This window comes from Cyprinus carpio, chromosome B5 (genome assembly GCF_018340385.1).
Source record: "Cyprinus carpio isolate SPL01 chromosome B5, ASM1834038v1, whole genome shotgun sequence".
NCBI lineage: Eukaryota > Metazoa > Chordata > Actinopteri > Cypriniformes > Cyprinidae > Cyprinus > Cyprinus carpio.
In genome coordinates this window covers 30,381,732-30,407,999 of record NC_056601.1, presented here as the reverse complement: position 1 = coordinate 30,407,999, position 26,268 = coordinate 30,381,732, and the positions used below count along the sequence as shown (strand labels likewise).

General features: G+C 34.5%; 1 pseudogene; it reads right to left on the bottom strand.

Moving 5' to 3' along the window:
* Nucleotides 1-29: 29 nt before the first annotated feature.
* Nucleotides 30-23,322, bottom strand: LOC109089973 (annotated as a pseudogene).
* Nucleotides 23,323-26,268: the final 2,946 nt, after the last annotated feature.

Here is a 26,268-nt window from a genome sequence, read left to right as displayed (position 1 = left end):
GTTTTTAGCCAATATCAAATTCTGAGACATTAGCCTGGTTTCTGTGGCCTTCTTTTGATCTGCAGGAGCACTGTGGGAGAAACCAAAGGTACCAAATTCAACCTCGTATACTCTTTACACAGTGTTTATATTATTAAGTGACATTTTTACTTTTTATAATGTAACACAGAAGAATTTCTCCCAGCAGCCACAGAAAAAGCACTCAACTAGCTTTAGGTCTTCCTGTCATTCATATGTATGTGAATGTACTGTTGCATGTTTGTCTCTGTATATGTCGTTTACATATGGTTTTAAAATGAATGTTTTGTAGTGTTCTGAAGTGAAGCTGTCTAAAAATGTTAACATTTTAGAATTATTCTCTTAGGGCATTGTTTTATGAATACTAAGGGCTTGCATCTTTTTTTTTTTTTTTTGGAGAAATAGCTGGATTTGAAGATGTAAACAAAGTGAGAGTCAGTTTTTTTTTACCCGTCCATATATATATATATATATATATATATATATATATATAGGGTGCAGGGTGGAATCATGCGCTGATTGAATTTCATTATTAATTTATTTTTCAGCTTTTTAAATGTAAATTTTAAGAAACTGTAGCACTTCCATGACTTAAATGAACATGCATTTACCTCAGTTTTGCAAAAATGCCTTTTATTATGACTGCAATAATTTAGATTTCATAGCATATTGTTATACTGATTTTCCAAATGGAAGTTATTTTAAATTTAAGACTTTAAAATGTGTTTTTTTTTTCTTTTTTTCCTATGCTGATTTTTATCGGAACGAAATGTCCTTTTTGATTGACTCAAAAGTTTGTATTCCACTGTCTTATAATATGATAAATTGCTTGCTGTTTTCTGTAAGTATATTTGAAAGAACAAGCAGCCCAATAAAATGTTATAGCAACAAATTTATTCATCTTTTTTATTATTCCACCAGAACCTGTCCCATATGACTGAAACCTCCAATCCCTGAGTTAGTACCAAAGAAAAGCTATAGGAGGCCAGAGCTACAAGAGAAGCATTCGTTATTATTGCATACAATCTAAAAATACAATCAACAATCAATCAGTCCGTCATCAATAAATCATTTTACGATTAGTCAGAAAATACAAGCCTCTTATAACACGAGCATTTCTATAGATAAAGTTCTAGCTTTAAATATTTATTGTCTTGTGCAGTTTACTAGCAGGGCAACCACAGTTCCCATGAGCAAGAGGTATACTGTCATTATTAAAAGGTCAGCAAGTGTTTCAGGCCAGTCCTGGTGCACGGGGTCATGCTTCAGTTTGGGGTGAGAACATTCAAAATGACAGTATCGCTTTATTGCCATGGAGATTATACTGTAAATTTGAACTTGAAATACTTCATGGCTGGAAGAATTGAATAAAAGATTCAGCGATTCGTGAAGCCTGTCAATAACACATCCAGGTCATAGTTTATATATATATATTGCATGAAGAAAATAATGTCTAAAAATATACTGTATTATAGTAATAAGTGAAACATTGAAGTAAGGAGGAATGTGCTTAATTCTCATGAAAATAATATGAAAAGGAATATATACTAATATATAAAGCTTCTATATAATATATATATATATATATATATATATATCCGTATATCTATATATATATAATGTAACATAGCATTTAAATATTTATATTTTAAGTGTAATTTTTTAGCAGCACTTCAGGTCTACATTCAAATATATTATATATATTTAATAATCTCTATATATATATATCTAGATATAATATATATATGCCATACACACAGCAGCTATAAATTAACACACAACAGAACACACACACACACACATATATCTATATAATATATATATACACACAAATTCCTAATTACTGCAACCATCAATTAAAACAGCATTTTTTTTTAAATCAGGAAATATTAAATACAGATTACAAGCCAAATCCGGCTGAAAATGAATTTGTACATACTTTTTTTTATGTTATTTTGAATTACAATAATGAGAATTTGGGGTAAATGTTATTAAAATAATGTTACATACTTTTAAAAAAAGAATCATTTCACAGGGTTCATTTTCTTAGAATCAAAGTTTATCTATATATTTGTGATTGTTGTACAATACTATATTTCATCCAGTACATTATTTTGCTTTTAAAATTCATAGATTGGTTGCTAACTATGGACCTTGTTACATTCCCTGAATAATTGATTCCACCATTAAGATCCTGTTGGGAGAGTCGTAATGAAAACTAATGCATCTGAGTTATAACTGCCAGCTGGTCTCTCTACATCTCCAAAACTGCCACAAGCGAAGCAGGCTGCATATTTTGATGTGAAGCCACGACATCAGCTCCATGTTTCTCGGTTCCTTAGCCTGGCTATTCAGTAGATTTCAAGTGCAGTCTTATTGTTTTAAGTATCTTCCCCATTTAACAGCTATATACAAGTCACATTACAAAATGCAATCTTATGACCATTCCCCTTAACCGCTCTCCCGTGAACATTGTGTCCAGGCAGATGCTTCATGTCAAGCTTGAGTCGTCAAACCCACAAGACAGAGAAGAGAGAGACTGACTTTCCCGTCAGGAAACAAAGGGTCCAAAATGCAGTTATAGGCTTATTTGTTTAGATGCTAGGTGGAAAAGGATCCAGGGCCCGGAGAGGTGCCAGTCCCCAACGCATGGGGACGATGACTCCTCGGAGCACGGTCCCAGGTGCTAGCCCAATCTAGCGTGAGCCATTAACGAAAAGGAAGGAAGCTTTCAATTGGCCAAAGATCGAGTTCGGCTTGTAGATTTCAAAGCTCAGGGATTTATCAACAAGCTTTAAATGATCACCATTTTTCCTTTTTTTGGATTTATACTGTATTGACAATTACCAGTGCCATGTTCTATCCTGCAGTTTTTATATTTAGCAATGCAGATTACATTTATTTTCTATTTTCAATTTTTTGTATTTTTTAGCATATTGGATTTTTGTTTGTAATGTTTCAATTTTATTTAATGTTTAGTATTTTTGGTATTTGAGTATGTTGTTAACTGAAAGTCAAGAAGATAATATTTTTGTTTTGCATGAATCATATGATACATTTTAAGTCATAACATGTGTTGCTCAGTCTGTATGTGTGCTTTTTGGCCAAAATGCCAGGCGAATCCCAAAGCATGTGAAGCATTTCAACTTTTTCAGCATATGACAATTCAGCTGAGAGTTTGGGTGGATGCTACAGTCATCGGTCTCACTACTAGTAAGGATGCTCACATATCAAGGAGTAGTTGTCCCAAAGACATAATTTTGTATTCCTCATCATAGTACAAATATTATGGACTTCCCGATTTTCGTCCCATATCTTAGCCGCACTTCTCGAGTCCATTCCATTTAATTATTTTATTTTTCATTTTAGTCATTTGACTTGTATGTTATTTTGGACTCACTAACCAAAGAGACTAATAATATTAAACACCCGGTACTAAAAAAAATTTTCAGAGGTCATTTCCCCAAGCAATTTTGTCTAAAACATTTGTAATTTACGTGGGTGTCAATGAATGTCGACATTAAGTTTTTTGTTTTGCATTTGATAAAAAATCCTATCTATAAACACTTCAACTGCTCTTATGGTAGACATCGGTACTACGTTCTGAATTGTAGGTCATGTTTCTATCACTTGCCATGTTGCTTAGTTCTGATTTGTTTTAATTTCTTTCTATGTTTTTTTATTGTGTTCATTTGTTTTATTGTTATGTTTTTGTGTTGTAGTGTTTTATATCAATGTTATGTTTTATGTACAACTGTTTTATCACATATTTATTAGATTAAAAACTACAGTAACACAGTAATATCTAGTTAAATATTATTCTGAGTCAAATATACTTTTTCTATTTGTAAAAAAATGCTAATTTATTCTTGTGAGTCAAAACTTGAATTTTCAGCATCATTACTCCAGTCGTCCAGTGGTCACATGATCCTAAGAAATTATTAGTATATGCGGATTACTATATATTTCTTATAAAAAACAACCATTGGAAAACAAGTCTGAACCTGTCACTTTTGCTTAAACACGTTTTAAACCATGGAAACACTTTCTAATGTCATCTGTTGTTTTTGTGAAAAAATAGAAATATTCTTACTCCACGTCAGTTTCCTAATCGTCTTTCCAGGCGCCAAAGACTTCGCAACCCGTGACAAAATGGGGGGTCATAGTTCATACGGCCACACCAACACACCTCCTCCCGCCTGTAATCACCGCAGATTTCAGGGAGTAACACCAGTGAACCACACACAGCTTTTGCATTCAGAAAATTACTTGTAAGAAACTCAATATTAGTACAGTCTTGCTGCTACAACAGCTAAGTATTATATGCCAATTCAATAAAAATAATTTGTAAGTTGTTGGAGTTTTTTGTAATATTAAATACTATCCTCTATTATAATTCAGATAATATTACATTTTACTGAAGTGAGGGAAACTGAATCGTTGCTTTGTTCTATGCAAGACACCAACAGTCCCTATAATCACAGTAGATTAAACACACAACACACACAGTCAAGGTGTTCTGAGTGTGTTTAGAGGAATGGAATAAATACTATGGAAGTCAATGGCTACCAGCAACTGTTTGGTTATTAACATTCTTCAAAGTGTATTCTTTTTTGCGTTTAACATATTCTATATATTTATTCATTTAGGTTTTTGATGGAACAACATGAGGTTAAGTAAAAGAAAAAATGTTGGGTATTTTTTTTTTTTGGTGAACTGTCCCTTTAAGTATGTTTGCAGTGTGTTTGCATAAAACACCAACTCTATATAAGCAATTATAACCAGTGTTGCCAAGTCAGCAGTTTTCCCGCGGAATTGGGTACCTTTAACACTGTTGCAATGCGGGATTGTTTTCATGTCGTGTGGGTTGAAAAACAGCAGCGACCCCAAAAACTGCGTGATATTTAGCCCCTAAAATGCGAATTTTACCAGTGGAACCCCGCCAAAAATGTGTATTTTATCCCCCAGAACACAATTTTTTATCGGGGGACCTCCTCGAAATGCAATTGGGCTAGTTAAGTAGCATAGCAATTGGGCGGATTTTGTTGTGAAAACCTGGCAACCCTGATTATAACAGTGATATTTGCCTTAGCAACCGAAGGCCCAATAAATCTGGTTATTATTTTGATCTATTTCTTTCATCTGTGATATTTAAATATTTTTTCACTTTGATTTTATTAATTTCACTTTCTAGCAGCTGGAGATTCATTACCACAGCAGCCCAAGAGACCGGAGTCTTTAAGGCCAGTTTCAGACAATAAGAATAATGCAGTTATGATAGTAGATTATATAAATTGTACAGATATTGTACAGATTGTGTCTTTAAAAAAACATAACCCCATAATCTTTGCAATGATTAACATAATTAGCAATACAGAAATTATAGTTCAGTCCCTGCAACTCATTTTTAATCAGAAACTCAGTTACTTAAAACTAATCAATAATGCTTTCTGAGTAAATCACTTGTGTAAAAGATTTAAGTTGTCAATTGTTTTATTATTGAATTTAAAATATATATATATATATTATTTTTATATTATTATTTTTAAGTACTTTGATCAGTTACATCAATAAAACGACATGATTAATTCATAATTGTATGAACCCCCATTTAATCTGATCTACATACTGTTGTTTTATTAAATTACAAAACAATTAGAATAAAACAAAACAATAAAAATATATGATGTATTGCAATATTATAGTACCATAAAACTAAAAAAATGAGTACTTCATAAGACTATATAAACAATAAATCATGTCGCTTATTTAAGTAGAAATTATTTTTGATGCGATATTTATAATTATAAAGCCTGGCTCAAATTTAGAGAAATTCGGGACCAAATCAACACTCCCTTGTGAGATAGAATGCCACAAATTTCCGGTCATCCAAATCTCCCTGGATGACGAACATCATCAAAGCCGTCCCATCACCTGTGACAATAAGATTAAACGCACTTGTGTGCATCAGAGGAGCACTGACGTGAAACGTACGTCATTTCATTCACTCAATCTAAATTAAGGTGTGTTTCTTTGCGATGTTTCATGTTTATTTTTAGTGCTTAGAACGTTTGTCCTTTAGTGCTAGAACATTACCTGCATATCGTATGCTTTTCCCAAACATGGCTGTCCAGAAATAAGGCACCGTTTTAGTGTCTGAGGCCTTTCCCATCATGCTAAGGGCAGCCACTATGAATGTTTAGTGCATTAATTATTTATTTATTAATATGGAATCTTTTGGAATATTTGCACGTTATAGGATAATTAATAATGTGCCTATGGGTATTACGTTTTACGTTGTACATTTGCCAGTGGGGTATGTTCACCTTCTTATTGCTACGTAAAGCTAGAGGATACGTTACCATGTCACCCCCAGCGAAAACCCCATCAATGTTCGTCTGCATGGTCTGAAAGGGTTAAAGGTATAAGTTTACATGCGCATTGTACTAGCTCGTGCTTTGTAGCTTATTATCATGAAATACTAAAGGTCATTGTAGTAACAATTTATCACACAAGCATGGGCAGATTAGCACAGGTTGCAGAAACACATTCTGAATGGCAAAGGATATACAGTAAATGTGCTATAAGATGCCGTAACAGAATGACTGAACCTTGTTGACTGGGATGAATCCTTTGGAGTCCATGTGCACTCCGCTCTGCTTCAGGAATGCTGTGGCTGGACTGGAGCCTAAACACATACACGCTTATGATCAGGACCCTGGCACAAGTTTGTATTTTTCATTGGGGCATGTTGTCACTCATGTTTTAAATATTTGCTTTGTTTTTTTTTTTTTTTTTTTTTTTTTTTGTTTTTTGTTTTTTTTTATTTATTTTGATTTAAATGTTTGTTAAATTGCATGTTTTATTGCAAGTTAACTAAACTGTAATGCATATACAGTAATGTGACAACATGCCCCACTATGTTCAGTGAATGGCACACACACACACACACATATGCTACCATTCAAAAGTTTGGGGTCAGTAGATTTTTTTAAAGAAATTAATACTTTTTTTTTTAGCAAGGATAAGTTGAATTAGTCAAAATTGACAGTTAAGACTTACTAAATATTTCTATTTCAAATAAATACTGTTCTTTTGAACTTTCTATTCATCAAAGAATCCTGAAAAACACAGTTCACAGTCAAAGTTTCCACAGAAATATTAAGCAGCACAACTGTTTTTAACATTGATAATAAGAAGAAATGTTTCTTAAGCAGCAAATCAGCATATAAGAATGATTTCTGAAGGATCATGTGACACTGAAGACTGGAGTAATGATGCTGAAAATTAAGCTATGCATCATAGAAATAAATTACATTTTTTAAAATAGAAAACAGTTATTTTAAATAGTAAAATTATATTCACAATATGACTGTTTTTACTGTATTTTTGATCAACAAATGAAACTTATTTCAAAAATCTTTATCTATATATTTTTGTAGCCAAGACCTGAAACAGGAAAGTGAAAGAAAAAAGAGAAGAGAAATTTATTTATTTAATCACAGAGTCTCATATGTGAATTTTACAGAGATATGGTCTCTAGAGTTTTTGACTTTTTTTAGAAACTTTTTTTTTATATGTGAGCAAAATTTCAAACAAAAAAATATATATATATATATTTCAGTTTAACGTTTATGTCATAGTTGCCAATTTTCTTACCACCATGACTTATCTCAGTACATTATTTCTTTTGAAAAAAAAAAATGTTTATCAAACTTTATCAAACAGGTAATTTCATAATAGATCACAGTTTTGCTTATTCTCAATTATGCATTAACTTTGCTGACTGTGTGCTCACATGTATTATGAGTTTTTGCCTTTTACCCCAAGACCAATCCATTATTGCAATAGCTGTGTTTGAAAATTTTCAAAGATAAGCAGTGCTACTGTAAGACCAGGTGTAATTAATCAATCTACAGGAATGAGAGCAAATGCTGGTGTAATTAATCAATCTATAGGAATGAGAGCAAAGGAGTTTTGTCTCTCTTTCCCTTTCTTTTCTTTTCGGGTGGGGGAGGAGGGAGAGAGAGAGAGAGAGACGAGAGAGAGAAGCCCTACACTTCACTGAACTCTTGTTTCTCTCAATTTCATGATACCTGTCCATTATGCCCTCGCATCTCCCACACTTCGTTTCAACATGTAGAACTTCACCCTGTTTGACTCGAACAGCTGAAGATAGAAACAAAATTAAATAATTAAATTAGAGAAATACTAGCGTGAATATAGTTTTATAATGTGGTTACAGCAAGGGATTGTATATACAAGTCATGCAAATCATTTTTTCCCTGTCAGAGTTTATTATGTAAGAAGGACAAGACAGAGAGATAAGAGAGGCTGTGAAACTAGCATGAAAACAGCAATGAGGGAAATTAGTGGTCAGGGCAAACACTTAGTATATAGTTAAATGTCATACACCCTCTTTTTCTTAATTTCAAATTGTATTTATTTAAACCATGCTTAGCTTATAAAAATGGTTAAGATTCAATGCCAAAGCAAATGCAACTGATTTAAAACATAGTGTACCAAAACGTACTAAAACAAATCAATAAATAAATTTTTAACATATACTACTCAGAATATATACAACACCCAGAGGCCAAAAATAGGAATATTTTATTTCTAAATGTTTACTTTCTAATTCTATCTTTTTATTTCTAATGTTCTAATATTTATCATTTTGTTTTATTTTTTTATTTTTTTTTGCATTGAAATATAGAGAATACAGTGCCTTGCGAACGTTACCATTTATGGTTGTATGGTGTATAGGGTTTATGTTGATGTGGGTAATTTGTAATTTGTTTAAGTTTAGGATGAGGCATATCAAAATATATGAAAATGATGAAGGTGTATGGGTATGAATACTTACGCAAGGCACTGTTTAATTGATTTTTTAAAAAAATACAATATAGCTGGGTATAATGTAAACATGACCCTCAATGAAATTTGATTTTTGAACCTTCATAAAAAAGTTTGGGAACCTCTGATGTACACTATTTAACAATTATTTAATGCTTAAATCTTAATATTCTTATTTATTTCATTCTATATATCTAGTTATTTTCTGTCACCTTCATCAAGGCTTTTCCCACTTTCTCTCCAAATGCTTTACGGGGAATGGGGCAACGGCCTCTATGCCGCGATCACAGACACCTGATGGTGAGCCTTATCTGTGGAGAGCTGCGGCCACCTCCATTAACCTGAACACAGGACAGCTGCATATAATCATTATCAGAGGCTCCAAAAATATAATGGCACTATGGATATATGGAAAATATATGGTATAATGATAAGTCCTAATGAACAGTTTACACAGATTCATTTTAAATTGTGGCTTAAGCATCTTAACACTTTTTGGAGCTATTAATTAACTACACAGAGACTACATGCAGTATGTAAATTTCACATAAGCTCTCACCAATAAATGAGGTTCCAACGATGACAGCATTCTTACTGCTGGCGAGTGTTGCGATGCTGTTTGCATCTTCTGGTGTTCTGAGGTGAAAAACATTTCCCCACTTTGCTTTTGCCTTGTAGCTCAGAGGTTTGGGTCTGTAAAGATAAAACTTAATTATTAAATTATTATTATAGTATATTATTTTTGCAGAAACTGAGAAAGGTTTTAGAGCAGTATTTGAAACTGATTTTTTTTTTTGCACCAGTGTATTTTTGTTCAGTGTGTGAAATCAAGGCATAGCACAAACCCTTGCTGGATAAAAAGTATGAATGTTCTTTAAAAAATAAAAAGAATTATCTTACTGACCATATAACTTTTGAATGCGGACATTTGGTAACTGTAGTTATGCATTTACTGGCTCCCTGTGGTACAAAATGAAGAGTTTTCGATACTCTATTTTTTTTTTTGTGGGGGGGGGGGGGGGGGGTTTTTTTAAAAAAAAAAACATTAAAACCACCCGAAATGTCACAGTCCGTGTCTTCACATCCAACAGAGACAGCCTGTGAAAGAAGAAACATATGGCGATTTTCAGTGTCATTTTCAGTAACGGTAACCAAAAATATCATCTAGAATACTTGGAGTTGTTTCAATACCATAGTATTTCCATCTGATCACTGTATTATGGTACCACCACAGTACTTTGTAATAGTTAAAAGACACAGAATCACATTTCTAAGTGTTTTTCCTCAGTAAATGAAGTAAACCACACATTTCAGGTTAAGTGTTCTCACCTCTTTCTCTAACAGTATCTCTATGTCGTACGTTATGTCATGTTTATGTGATGTGTGTTGAAGATGTTAGGTTGTGGTATCTAAACACTGAAGTCAGATGAGCGCAGTTGAAGCTGCAATCAATATTATATTGAATGAAATTTTAGCCACACGTGTGGTCAAATTAAAATCTTCTGTTGGAAAAGCAGTCTTATATTAAATTTGATATCGTAAAAACTTTGTTACTCACACTGTTCTATAGACTGTTCTGTGTACAAAACCTTATCTCAGTTTAGGCCTGTCGTAAGGCAGATGTTTGTCCATGGTGCACATCACTATCTACGGATCAGTCAGTAAACCCTCCTGCCTCATAGTCTCAGCGCACACCAGACCAGCATGGCCTGAGTGAGAATTTTCAACAGAGGTCAAGAGGAGCAGGTGTAAAGGTGGCACCTTCAATCTTGAACATTAAATTGCAGAGGCCAGGAAATATTTAATGAAATTGGCATATTAATGGAATATATTAAAGACATTTGTACATATCCAGTTGCATATCCACAAATTAAACAGATAATAGGTTTTATTCAGACCTGAAATAGTTAACTATGGGGTCATACTAAACCTGGGACTTAGCACATTAATAATTAAATGGGGTATTCAATTCATTTGCTATTGTATGGTCAACACCCCTGGGTTACAACATGATTTCATATTCTAATATATTTGACTGTCTGCATTATCAAGTTTTTCCTTTAAGTGTCAACTTTTTGGACTTTAAAGGTTAAGAAATATAAACACGTCTTCCACTTCAATTATAACCTGTTTTTCCGCACACGCATTTAACATTTTCCCCCTCAAAACGCTTTATAAACATGCATTTATGTTTCCCTTTAATATATTAAGGGTGTGTTTTCACACTGGGGGGTTCGGTTATATTTGGTCTTGACCCAAGGGCAACAAATTATACTTGTAGCATTTTCCTGCCATTTTAAACGCACTTTTACAAGGAGGCACATGATGCGTGACATAGATGTCATATTTTAACACAGTATGGTTCATACTGTAGTCTACACGAAATATGTCCAAACTCTAACTGAAGTGATAAAAAGTGGATAAAAAAAAAGCAAAAAATGGGGTTATAGAAGAACTATGAGAACCGGGCACAAGGCGCAGGGTTGAAAACAGCACCTAAAATAGGTCATTAGATGCTGCAAAGAAACAACGTTGAATTAAGGTGGGATACTGGTAAGGTTTGGTAAGGTTTGGTGGTTTGGTTGTTGAATTAAGGTGGGATACTGGTAAGGTTTGGTAAGGTTTGGTGGTTTGGTTGGTTAAAATCGGCTCGGCACGGCTCGCGCTCAGCCCCGGTTTGCCATTTCCCACTGCAATTTATAGTATGCTTTAGAGTAGGCAAGGGATATTCCACATGTCGTTATAGTTTGCGCTGCTTCTACTGCCACGAACTCCTAAAACAAAAAGTTGCTGGATCCGCTCTACTATCAACTGAGAGGAACGTCTGTACTTTCCTGCAACAGACAACGAAACTTTTTGGTTGTAAAAAAAGTTGCGCTCGTATCATAACAGTGTGTGTTCGACCCTTCGCTGGCTGGTGCTGATTTAAATCTAGCAGTTATGTTGTGTGTTGGTGTCAAACAAGTTTAGTGACCAAGGGGTAGTGACCCTTCTCTCTGGGACCATCCGTGATCAAGCAGAGTTTACATCATCACGTTTTAGTAATGGCTACAGTTCAACTTGGAACCTTAACCAAGTTGGTACTAAAAAAAGTACCAGGTCCCAAGTACTGACCCAGTGGAAAACCCCACAAAAGTGAAAAAACCGTTTGCCATGCCGTACCATGCAGTGGGAAAAAGCACCATTTGTTTCTTCAGTAGAAACACAAACAGAGATTTTTAACTCAAATGCTGACAGTCTGTCAGGCGTATAATGTAAATTGGATGGGGAATCAAGCGCTTTGAGTCATAAAACATACACAAACAAAACCAAAAATTAAACCCTGTGGCTCATTATGATACATTCAGACACCAAACACGACCTCGGTACATTGGTTATTTGTGTGAAAGTGAATGGTATTTATTTATTTTGTGAGTTTGTGTGAGAAGTTTTTATGTATTTTTTTAGTTTTTTTTTTTTGATTTTTGTCTGAATTTTTGAGAATGGGACCATTGACCACTATCTACAACATTCAATTAAGGACGTTGTCAATGGTCATTTGAGAGATAGAGTGGTGGTTAATGCACTTATAAGTCTGCCGATCCGCCATCAAGCAAGAAGGAAGAAGACGCCAATACCACGCTGCAGGGCTGATTGACGAAAGACCGTGAACCGCGCTCAGGTACCAAAGGTAAAAAAATTATATAAATTTTTTTTTTTAACTGTTCGTTTCTTGCACAGACTGATCATTTTGTGTCTCTACACATCAATGTATTATCAACGAGCCGCAGTGTTTTAATTTGGTGTTGTTTGTGGAGTTTTATGGTTCTCAAAGACACATGATTCCTATCCACTGACATTATACACCTGACAGACTGCAAACAGTCTGAGTTTAAAAAATCTTCGTTTGTGTTCTACGGAAGAAACAAAGTCAGCTTTCATCTTGGATCGCCATGGGGAGTAAGCAGAATAAACATAAAATTTTAATTTTTGGGGGTGAAATATCCCTTTAACAAGGAAGTTTTAAGAACAAAGTGCAGTAAACGGAGAAAACCTGTTTGCACTACAAACTAGTGTGTTCATAATAAGATAAATACTGTTTCATAAAATAATATGGTAAGACACACCAGTTTTGCACATATCAAGCAGCAAAACGAGCTGTTTTATACAGCTAAAAAAAAAGAGTGGAAGCAAAATGACACCGGAAGCCAGACCCATTCAATTTAACAAATGGCGCTCCCAGCCGACCCACATATTACAGGGAAACATAAGGTTATAGACTATTCAGAAAGCTATACACCTATAAGCTGTACTCAAAACATCAAGGGTGAATCCACTAAATATTAGGACACGTTATTTCAATGCAAAACTGTTTTCTTAGTACCAGAAACCTGTTTAACCTCAGAATGGGCACAGTGGCATGAGTATTTAAATTAAATCACTGTCATTCTTTACAGAGTAAATAATCTCTGCGTATATGGACTTATTATAGATTGAACCTTATTTAAAGAAAGACAGCCTTATTTGCATGGACAACTACTATAATAATTTTTTTTTTTTTTAGGATAAATGTCTGTCTGTGTTAAGGATTGGAGATTATTCTGTAGATCACACAGGACCGTGTTGGAAATAAACAACAAACCTAGTGATTCACCCTATGTAGTGCATTTTAGTGCTCATTTTAACATTCTGCCTGAACCTGATCCAATAATGAGAACATGCTGAATCCAGTGCTGGACTCTGACAGCTGCACATTTTGACATGGCCTTTGACCGCCGTGAGTCTGAGAGCCGTCAGGCCCCCAGCGATCCCCAACAACCATTTACAACTGCTGTTAACTACTATACTCTCTTTACACACGTACTCCAGAGAAACAGAGACTTTTCACCTGCTTGTTTCTCTTATTATCACCTTCTCCATTTTCGACGTCTGACCTGAACTAGTTGGAAACACATGATCTTGACCATGACAGATGTTACATAACAGAGGGATTATGAATACACCCCCGCGGCTTGGTAATGACACATACTGAGGTTCATTTTCTCTCCTCTGATGAACTCATATGTCCTCGGGGTGTATAAGGAGCATGTACTCCCTCTATGTCTTGTTGGGAATATGCTTTTTTTCTATTATTCCATTTACAATAGGTCTCATTCGCCCCCGCACGTTTCTAGAACTACACACCTACCCGTCGCACCTTTTCACCAAAACCCCCCACACAGATTCATCAACCAGTGCCACACGTAAATTTTTCAGCTAACACTATTGGCAATCACCCCATCTTAAATCCGAGTCAACTGCAAGATAGTTGGCTACACATTTTTTAAGTAAATAAATAATAAACTCTGTTTTTATTATAATGCATAATTATATTAGATACTTATTTTGTTATACATATCAATAAATCTAATTTATTATAAATAATATAGTATTAATATATTAGGCTTCATCAATTAATGTCACACTTAATTGTTAATAAATCACTAGCAACTCTTGATGGTTTACCAAATGTTTAGAAAAAATAACCCAATTAGTATTCTATTATTAGTAAATTATTAACTAGCTATATCTTACAAATTATTCATTTATATAAATAAAATACATATTTCTATTTATTGTTATTAATAATAGAGTAATGAATCATCAAAAATTCTCACCTATTATGTTTTCTCAATAGGATCAAATTTAAATTAACTGCAAATAAAACCTAACATTACAAGCCAAAATCTGGTAGGCTTAGGATAATTCTCTACAAATACTTCGGTTCCGGTTACGTATTGCTCATTTTCTCTCCTCTGATGAATTTCATATATGTCCTCAGAAGGGTGTATAGGAATAAGCGCTCCCTCTATGTCTTGTTGGGAATATGCTTTTTTTTTTCAATTCAATAGGTCTCATTCGCTAGTTTTGCATAAACCTGTGAACATTTTCACACAAAAATCATGATTCATCAACAAGTGCACACTTAAATTGTTTTCTAAATATTGGATCACATTTAAATCGAGTCAAACTGCAAATGACTTGGTTGGCATACAACATTTTTTAAGTAAATAAATAAATAAATATGTTTTTTATTATTATATGATAATTATATAAGATACTTATTTTGTATAAATCTATCAATAAATATCAATTTATTTATAAATAATAATAGTATTAACAGATATTAGGATTCATCAGTACTCTCACACTTACATTGTTTAATAAATCACTAGCCAAACTCCTTGATGGTTTACAAATGTTTAGAAATAAATAAACACAAATTATTATTATTATTATTATTATTATTAACATATGCTAATATATTACATATTATTCATATTTTATATAAATAAATACACATATTTCCTTATTTATTGTTATATAATATATATATATTTAATGAATCATCAATAGAAATTCTCACCTATTGTTCTCCTAAATATGGATCAAATTTAAATAACTGCAAATAAACTAACATTACAAACCAAACTCTTGGTAGGCTTAGGATAATTCTATACAAATAATATACATTATGTTATAAATAATTTATTTGTTTGCAAATCAATGCATTTTTTTTACAGTCCATAAGAACAATTGGACACAGTGAGAAGTTCGGAGAGGAACTTCCGGAGAGGCTTAAGAGGAGCGTGTTTTTACACCTCGAAGGTGAGGCAAACTGTCTAGGCCAGGAAAATCCTCAATATCACCCGTAGTGATGTTAAAACATGCCCCATGCCATGGACATCGCAGATGCCCTTTTGATAGCACACCTGGAAGAGAATTGTTTTTAAATACACAGTATTACCGAAAGAACAATCTGTTTTGCTATTTGATAAAGCTTATAGCACACTTATATTATTAGCAGTGTGTTATAAAATCCTCTGAGAGCTATTGGTATCCCAAGCTATGGAATGCAGAGGACCAGGAGCCTCTAACGGACGTCCCTCACCTTTGACCAGTGGAGCCCCGTAAAGGTGTGGGCACTTGTGTCCCCATGGCAAAGAATTCTCCATGTTCCTTAATGAGTGAGAGCACGACCTGCCCCTAAATCCACCTCACGCATTCTGCCAAAAACAACACATAAGATCAGCACGAGATTTAACATCCAAATTCAACCAAATAGATGCATTTTAAGGTTACAGCTGATGTAATTTATGTGCCCAACCAAGAGGGAAAACTGACATATATCAGCATTAAAAACCTTTTTGTGGATTTGAATTCATGTTTCTTATCTTTAATCCCAATCCACATACTACTGTATTCTTAAAGGTTGGCAACGTTACATTTTTCCAGATATATGATATATTGATGACATCAATGTATGCTTATTGTCATATGCAGACTTTAGTCCAATATGTCCCTCCACCTAATACCAACTGCCACCAACTAGCAATAGTTTGTAGAAAACAAACTGTGGTTTTGCTGTATTCTGATGTAAACTAAAGGATAATAGCTCATTTACTGGCTCAACATCCTGTTTTATTAGGAAATAAATTAAAATAGCAAAAAAGTCAGATTTAAGAAATCATTTAATTGATCATTTAAATCTTTTTTCATTAGCTCTGAATCAAATATGCACTCAAATATACAGGAACACGAAAATTCGGTATTGTATTGAAATCAAAAACTTACTGTCCATTCTCAATGTCTTTTACATGGCAGACAGACGCCTCTATGTAATCTCTATGTTTGCGCTGTGGCCGCAGTGTCATGGTGTCCTCGTCTGAACAGTGTCCCAGAGATCCGTTGAGTCTGCATTCTGAAAATGGACTGGCCTTTCCATTAGGAGACATCAGGTCCACCTCTTTCTCTTTGTCCAAAAGATTGAGCTCAACTTTGACCTCTACTGCAAAAAAAATTGCTTGATATAAGTACAAGAGGTTTGATAAACTTTGACATGTTTTTCTGTAATTAATTTATTTATATTTGTTTTGTTGTGTTAGATTAAATTTTGTTATTTTATGTAATTATCACAATACAGTGCTATTTCTGTGTAGAAATAGCATTCGGAGTTCAAACACAGCTTGGAGAAGAACATTGGAAGCTGAAGAACCATTAATGTACACAGTCTTTATAGAAAGTGATTGTGAAATGTGCTTCCACTACAGTCCGGTCTCCCTCTAGCTTTCTCTCTGGCCGGAAAAATGTGCTGAGGTCCTGCTTCTTATGCCTTAATCACACAGGAATTCACACCTGCTGAGTGAAGCTTCTAATTAAAAATCAATGGAAAAATCATGCAAGATGACTTGAGCCGGCAGAGGAAAGAAAAAGAAATAAAACTCGCCTTCTCAGAGCTGGCTGCAGACACTTTGTTTTTTGAGTCAGAACTGGGAAAATAACATCTGCCAGATCATTTAGTGAACCTGTGTATGTATAGGTTTCATTTTAATGAAACCACATTTTCATTACCGTTTCCTGTATTCAGCCTACTAAAAGTAGAAATCTGTGGACATAAATGACAAGCTTTAAATATAAAGATAAGGTGTTTAGAGACTATTTCAGCCAAAGGGCTTCATTTTAAGCCAATAGGTACAGTGTTCTATAATATCTACTGTCTAATAATATTGCCTTTCCTCCCATTCCCACCTCTACCTAAAGGTAATCATTTTTGATTTTAGTGACAGCTCAACAGACACTGGATTTGGAGTTCGAGCATACTGCTTCAAGAATTAACAACAATAACAAAATTGTAACAGAAGATGGGTTTTTTTGAGTTAGTGATTCACAAAAAAATAAGTTTCTATTTGGTGCCTCATTTGTGTCCCGATCATAAAATTGAACAGGATTCATAAATGTAGTCATGTTATTTTGGTGGATTTAGTTTAGTGTGTGCAGTATGGAAAAAAATATATTAAACAATAAATTCAATAATTTATTTTTATCAGAATGTTATAAGAGTATTAACATTAATTTTAAAAATATTTAATTCCTCTTTACATTTTTTTATTCAACTCAGTTTTTTCTGTTGATGTAATGGAACCTTGTTTTTTTCTCTTCCTGCCATGGGGGGGGGGGGATTAAAAAAGGTATATTTTGAGACTTTTTCCCGCTCACAATTCTGACTTGTTTTTCTCGCAATGCGGAGGTGCAATTGCGAAATGTGACCATATGGGCACAAAACCAGTCAGAATGGAGCACAGGGTATATTTGTAGCAATAGCTAGTAATACATTGTGGAGTCCAACATTGTCAATTTTTATTCTTTTTATAACCAAAATCATTAGGACGTGTAAGTAAAGATCATGGGTTCATGAAGATATTTGTAAATTTCTTACCATAAATCTATCAAAGACTTAATTTTTGATTAGTATATATGCATTGCTAACGACTTCATTTAGACAGCTTGACATGTTATCTATCCTCATATTTAGATGAAATAATTCTTTAATTTTTTTTATTTTGGTCCAGCGAAAGAACAAATTAGCTAAATGGTAATGTTTGCTCCCCAGGTGGAAACAGGCTTCTATAGCAATTGTTGGGACATGAAAAAAGTATTTTTTTAAGGTACAGTTTAAGTATATATAGTCAAAATTAAATAATCATTTTTAATTCCTATCATTTTATCATATTAATGTAATCAACTCATAATAATATACAATACTGTTTCAGACCTTTTTTGAATATTTATTTGAAAGAAGTAACACAGTAAGAGGAAGTTGTGTGTCCGTAGTGGTTTAGGAAGAGTTGACTCCTAAACCCTATGGTTTTGGGTTCTAGTCTTCCTGGCTGGCATACCATGACTGAGGTGCGATACATTGTGAAACATCCACTGTCTAATCCTCTTGAACACAGAACAATTAAGAGCATTAAAATTCCACCTGCACTAAAGGAAAGCCACATCACAACAGCAGTCAGAGGTCATGTTAACTGACCTGTGTATAAGGAGGAGACACAAGTCGCAATTATTACAGGATTTAATCAACAGGGCGCGCTACACAGACTAAGGGTTTTCTATATACAGTAAATGAGTTCATCACCTGGTTTGGGTTTGGAGAGGCATCCTCCCATGGTGGGCCCGGAGTGAAGCCAGTTGGCCCGATGAGAGGGAAGCCCAGGTTGGGTGTTATCGGGGCTGGGCCGATCAGACACAGAGGGTGGGCCACAGGGCCTGGAAAAGGTGGAAGCAGCACTGCAGGGGGGATGTTTGGGCCTGTAGGGCCCACAAAGCCATCTCAGAGATCAGCGACTATACATAACACACGGCCTGAGAAAAGACAACATATAATAGTTTTATAATTGACAGATTCCTTTTATTCACCACTGTTTTGCTATTATTAAAAGTGTTTTGGAGCGGGGTGCTGGTTGACTTTTCTGGCCTAACAGCTCTATCAGGTTAGTTTTGCTGGTGAGCAAATAAACCTTACCAGGCAAACATTCAACATGCAAATCTGAGTCAACATTCAAACTGGCCATTTATTTTCCCCCAGCATAGCCAATATCACTTAATATAGACTATGTAATATGACTATGTTCAACCAACAGAACATAATTTTTTTAGCATGGACTGAAAGTCGCGTGACCCAAGAGTATATATAGAGAGAGATGTGTGTATATATATATATATATATATATATACACTATATATACATCTCTAGATCTATATATATATATATATATATAAAAACATTAAATTCCATAAAATAAAATAATGATGAAATAAAAAAACCAAAGTAATTAAAAAATAAAATTAGTGACTAAAATTAGGATGGAGGCAGAAAACATTCCCATTGAGTCATTTTCCATGAATGATTCACCTGCCACTCTTTGAACATGCAGCAATTCAGCTATTGCACAAACAGTCTTCAGATGTTTATATCAAGGCTAATCAAATGCAAACGCAAGTGTAGATGATGATGGGAACCCAGCCAGCCAACAAAATGCAACATCAAACGGTTCATATCAACTTCATTTTATTGCAAATAGCCCTTGGGTTCAATACCCTTGCTTCTTTAATATGATGCAAATCAAGAAAACTGCATGTTTGACATTGATCTATCATGTCTGTGTCCATAGTGAGCAGGACAGTGCATTCAGAAGTCCCTTTGGAGAAATGCAAGAATCCTGGGGTGGGGCAGGAACACAACTGTTCCTGTCAGAGAAGTATACTAACGGTCAAGGTGTAAGGTTTTTGATAAAACAATTTCTCATATCCAAGTTTACTAAGACTAATGATATATTTAAAGCAAAGAATAGGTTTAGACAAAGAAATTGAGTCATAATGGTGTTTGATAGTCAAAATTAATATGTATGTCTTTGTGTGTGTGCGTGTGTGCATGTGTGTGCGTGCGTGCGTGTGTGTGTGTGTGTGTGTGTGTGTGTGTGTGTGTGTGTGTGTGTGTGTGTGTGTGTGCGTGTGTGTGTGTGTGTGTGTGTGAGAGACAGACTAAGATCAGGAAGAACAAAGTGTGTGTGCTTACATATGCATGTGCATGCATCTTAAACGCACCAACTCTAATTGTTCTCAGTTTTCCACTTTAATCTTGTTTCAGAGTAAACTATTACCCTCACTGACATCTGAATTATACTTCCACTAATAGCGCTTGTTTCATAGCCATCGAAGTACTGTCTGTTTACCCACAGACTTTTTACTTTGTTCTGCTCAGGAGGATGAAACAGGCTTAAAAATAAAAATCACTGCTTTCAGCCTCACGTAACTTGAGCTTAAATGCTTCAGCATCAGGGCCTCAGCGTAAGAGCCACTTGATATTCACATCACACCCAAAGGTCTGTGAAGTGGCGAGTAAAAAACAACAGTTTGCCTTAATTAAGGAAAGCAAATGTTCCACAAACAAAAGCAGAAGCACCAAACTTTGGGTACCTTTAAAACACAAGCTTTGAGTGCTGCTACAGTACATAAAAAAGCAACTTTTGAAGAAAATCACATAAAAAGGTGAAAAGAAATAAAATGAACAGAATGTACTCTCTTGGCACTAAATTCTCTTTTTATCTCTCTCAGATCTCTGCCTTGTTGATGGTATTTAGAGATGCAGTATGAAAAATACATACTTTTAACAATCCCAAAAGCATCACCAAAATGGACTGCCTGAAACAAACAGCAAAAAATAGACCGCCTCCCTCTTCCTGCTGGCAGAAAAAAAAAGCCATTTCTGCTATTCTTGAAGAATTTATGAAAATCTCCATAGCAACTGTGAATCTCTCTAAGCTGTGCACAATGCATTATGGTTTATGGCTTACATGAAGGTAATAAATAGTAATTTTATTCCACTTGCTCTCTCGCTCATACCCCTGTCCTTTTACTATAAGAATACATTGATCAATTACAATAAAACTGCATCTCACTAAAAGCTACTCTACTCATACTCTTATAGGGTGTGACGTGACATGTAGCCAAGTATGGTGTACCATACTCGGAATTTGTGCTCTGCATTTAACCCATCCAGGTGTACACACACAGCAGTGAGTAGTGTACCACACACATACACACACACACACACACACACACTGTGAACACACACCCAGAGCAGTGGGCAGCCATATTGCTGCTGCGTCTGAGGAGCAGTTGGGAGTTCGGTGCCTAGCTCAAGGGTCTCACCTCAGTCATGGTATTGAGGGTGTAAGATTTTATTGCATTGCAGTAATGTTAAATATAGAGGTAAACACACTTAAGTGTCAAAATTACAATGCAAAAAATTTTTTAAATAGGCTTTACTCAAGCAAAATATAAGTCGGACATTTCCTTGATATGTTGCATCAGATTAATCCATTAATTTACAACATTATTTGTCTGTTACAGTACTCTTTAATAGCAGAGCCTGTTAACAGTACTGCATTGCCATAATGCCTTGCTTACATTATAATAAATCATGTCTCAACTTCTTTGTTGAATCAACTGCTGGTCTTTCTGGGCAGCAAGCCCTAAATATTTCACTTTTTCCCCTAAAGTAGGTTAATCAGATTTTCAGCCTTTACAACATGCGACACAGGTCTCCTTCTTGCTTACTGTTACATCTGTCCACTAGCCAAAAGCGAAAACTCTTTATGGTAAACAGGCTGTCAGCCTCACTTCCTTCCCTATATGTATATATACAGACATACCAGGAATTATTTAAATAGTAGCACCTAGTAGCAGCTGGGTTTTGTAGGGAGTAAAAAAGTGCATTGTTTCCACATATGAAAGAGGAAAATTAAATATTAAAGAAAAAACATAGATAACTAAGAGTTCTTTAATATCTTAATTTTTTTTTCTTCTAGACTGCAGTCAGATTTTGGCTAAAAACATCTGCTAAATGCATAAATGTAAATGTCAGATTAAAGGGAGACTTTTGTTTAATGTAACGTGTGTGCTTTATCAGACATCTCAAATTGTGCTCAGATCTGCCATGATACCAAATCAAATTTAGACAAGATCAAATTATCTGAGTAATGATGTTTATTTATAGCAGTAAAAATCTATTGCCCTAAACTATTACTGGAAAGTTGGCATGAAACTCTATTGGGAGCTCACATGCTGACAAGACGTTATTACAGCAGTACATTACATGCTAAACTTGATCTAAAACTATTTAAACTGCTTTTTTAGAACTATTATGCATGCCATTTAAATTAATAATTAATTAATAAAAAAAGAATTAAAATAGTAAAATCAGCATTTTGGAATGATTTCTGAAGGAACGTGTGACACTGAAGACTGGAGTAATGTTGCTGAAAATTCTGCTTTGCATCACAGGAATAAATTACATTTTAAAATATATTAAAATAGAAAACAGCTCATTCAAATTGTAATATTACACAATATTGTTTACTGTATTTTTGATCAAATAAATTCAGCCTTGTTGAGCATAAGAGACTTCTTTCCAAAACAGTAAAAAAATCTTTCTGACCCCAAACATTTAACAAGAATAGTGTATATTATGACCTTAAATACTGGTGTTATTCTGTTACTGATGTTATTCTATATGTCAGCTAATGTCACATTTGTAAGGACTTTTAAGAGACACAGTCAATAGTCCATTAAGTCTCAAGAACTAAAGCAGTAATATTTTCTTATGGCAGTGTTCAGGACAAACACTGTCTCCCTCAGGAATGTTATTGATCCTATAGACTTTCATTTTCTACAGCTGCTGTTCCACCAAATCATTCTGACAGTTGCAAGTTACAGCTCTACTCACAATACTGCAATGTAGCAGCAAAACTGGCCTAAAACTGCATTATAACAGCAGCTCTGGCCTACCACCTAAAGCCATTTCATTAATATGAGCAACCCTATCCCAAACAAACAGCCTGCAAAAGCATTTTCTCTCCTCCTGAAAGCCTAAGATAGACAACCTACAGAAGCACAACTGTCCACAAGATGAGCACCGACTGACTGCCCTGGCCAGTGACAAAAACAATATATGACAGTAACCTACTTTATGATCATGCCTGTCTCTCATCCATCATTCTGTTCAGCTGCCAAGAACTGGAAATGTCCTGTTATGTCATCCAGTAAATTTGAGTAAATGCTTCTCTGGACTTTGTAAGGTTTGTCCCCTTCCCACACCCACAACATCCCCTCCACCAGCACATACACACACACACACACACACACATACACCCTCCACCAGCACATACACACACACACACACACACACATACACACACACGCACATACGGTTGTCACCTGGACTCTAACTGACTGGCGAGTACAAAGGCAGCACTACACAATGATGTGTGTCCCACAGCCATGACATTAGCACCGGATGGTTTCAGCAACAACGTAGCTCCACAGATGGAAGCATGTGTCAGCAGTTAGACTGTAGATATATGACAGCACTGGTTTTATCACACGGTGTCAATCATTTATTCATTTACTCAAGAAAACATGAACAACACAGCAGTGTGCCATTCAGAAGTGAACTGAGAATTAAATTTGCATTGAAGAAAGTAAAATTAAAATGAACATAAATTGCAATAAGTGTCATTTTTAAATAGAAAAGGAACATTTGTCAAGACAAACTTTGAGTGACGGCTTGTCAAACCTTGTCTGGAAGTTGTAAAAAGTTTAAAAAGTCTTGAAATTTTATAGTATATAAAATTAGTATTTTTTCTTTTTTTTGTAAGAAATGAATGCTCATATCAAGAAAAGATGCATTAAATTGATCAAAAGTGACAGTTAAGGCATTTAAAATGTTACAACTTTAACTTTCTAATCATCAAATAATCATGAAAAATTAATTGTGGTTTCCACAAAAATATAAACATAAACATTGATGATAATAAAATCAATATATTAGAATGATTTCTGAAGGATCATGTGACACTGAAGACTGGAGTAATGATTCTGAAATTCAGCTTTGCATCACAGGAATAAATTACATTTTAAAAATGTAATAATATTTCACAATAATAATGATATTATTTTTTATCAAATAAATGCAGCCATGGTGGGTATTAGAGTCCTTCTGCAAAACATTTTAAAAATCTGACTGATTCCACTGATTCTGTATTAAAAATTTAATATACTTTGTATTTAGGAAATAACTCTCATTTTATGGATCAGGGTGAAAGAACACTTCATTTCCCATAATCTATTATCTGTATTGAATTCCTTTAAAGTGTTCAGTAAATTCCACTTCCTGTCATTCCAACTCAAATTCCAATTCAACTTCCTGTTGGATGACAGATCTTCTTAAAACCACCAAACAAGTAACCTCTGCACATTAAAAACCTCCTTTGCAATGATATTTTGTGTCTAAACTTTAAAACCAATAAAGTTTTATTGACCAGCACCTAAAAAATCCCTTAAGGTGAATTTGATGCTCAAACAAAAGACACTGGAGTCAATGCAAACCAAGATTGCAGAAGTTTTCAGCAGTCCCTACAGTAAGTAAAAAAGTGTCTTCTGGTTAAACATTAGGCCATTTGCCCTGATCTCAAGAAGATAAAGTGTCTCCTGATCGAAGGAAGATAAATCAGAGTGTCAACACTCACAACAAAGCAGAACCGCACTTAATGTTTGACAACCTTCACCCTCCTCTCTCCTGTTTCCATTCTATGATATTTGTCTCTAGTTTTTTTCCACAACACAGTAAACCAGTTGCACTGCAGCCCAGCTGTTTGATCAACATGCTGTGGGAATACAGGCAAAGCATCACAGCATTGTTTGAGTGTTTACACCAGAACATTTGCATGTACCCTCAGTCAGGGATGCCATGTACTGTAAGCAGTTGCTGCATGTATTTAGATGAATGGTTGTGCCGTACAAGCAAACAATGACGTGCTTGCACTTAGATAAATCATTCAGAGACTCAAGTATCAGGAAATAGCATATTGATATCTCCTGGTTATAATGATTTATGATACATTCTAATTATTATTATTAATGATAGCCTGTGAATTACAGCTTCTGAATATTTCAGCAGTTCTCATTCCTATAACTGAAAAATGTATTGCATTTATGACAAGGCGACATTTCTAAAATAAAATAATATAATATAAAATCTATGCATTTTAGCAGACATGCATGCATATGGCAGATGCTTTTATCCAAAGTGACATACAAAAGGAGCTATTTTATCAAAGAGCCAATCATATTTGTAATATAATATGCCAAAGTGCTCATCTCTAAAACAAAACAACATAACATTTATACATTTTGGCAGACATTTATGCATTTAACAGATGATTTTCTGTAATTAAAAGACTTCACTATGGACACTAACATTTTCATTGATAAACATGATGAGATTATTATCTCCATGTTCAATTCATAGCTCTATATTCTTGCTGTATCAACAATTGTCACATTTATATTCATTTCTACTCAGGAAATGTATGAGAAACATCTGAGACAAACGTGATACTTAAACACAGTTTAACCGAGCTCTTGTTAAGTAAGATCACAGACCTTTTTGGTAGCCAGTCCAGCACCCAAAAGCCCTGCACACATCCATCCATAGCTTAAAGAACAATGTCTGAGCAATAAAAATTTACATTACATCTTAATCCATTACATCAAACAATAGCAGTCTGGAGTTGTAGTGAGATGTAAAGAGGCTTTTGTTTGACAGGATTATTACAGTGCAAATGAAATTCAAATATTGGCTTACAGCTAATCAGATTCCTCATTAAGAGCCCTGAAAAGAAGAAGCAGCAGTCTGGAGTTCATGGCCCTAGTGGCCTTCCTCATTAAGAGCCCTGAAAAGAAGAAGCAATCAAACATCATGGCCCTAGTGGCCTTCTGAATCAGAAGTTCACTGAAGTGCAGCATGATCTGGGGCAAATGGAAAGTAACACATTTAATTAAATGTGAAATTTTAAAGTATAAAGAATGAAATTATAATCATACTTGTTAAACATACTCCAGTAATCATTATTTACAACTTCAAAAATCATCTGTTTTTTAAGACACACACACACACACACCACACACACACATATATATATATATATATAATATATATATATATATATATATATATATATATATATATAT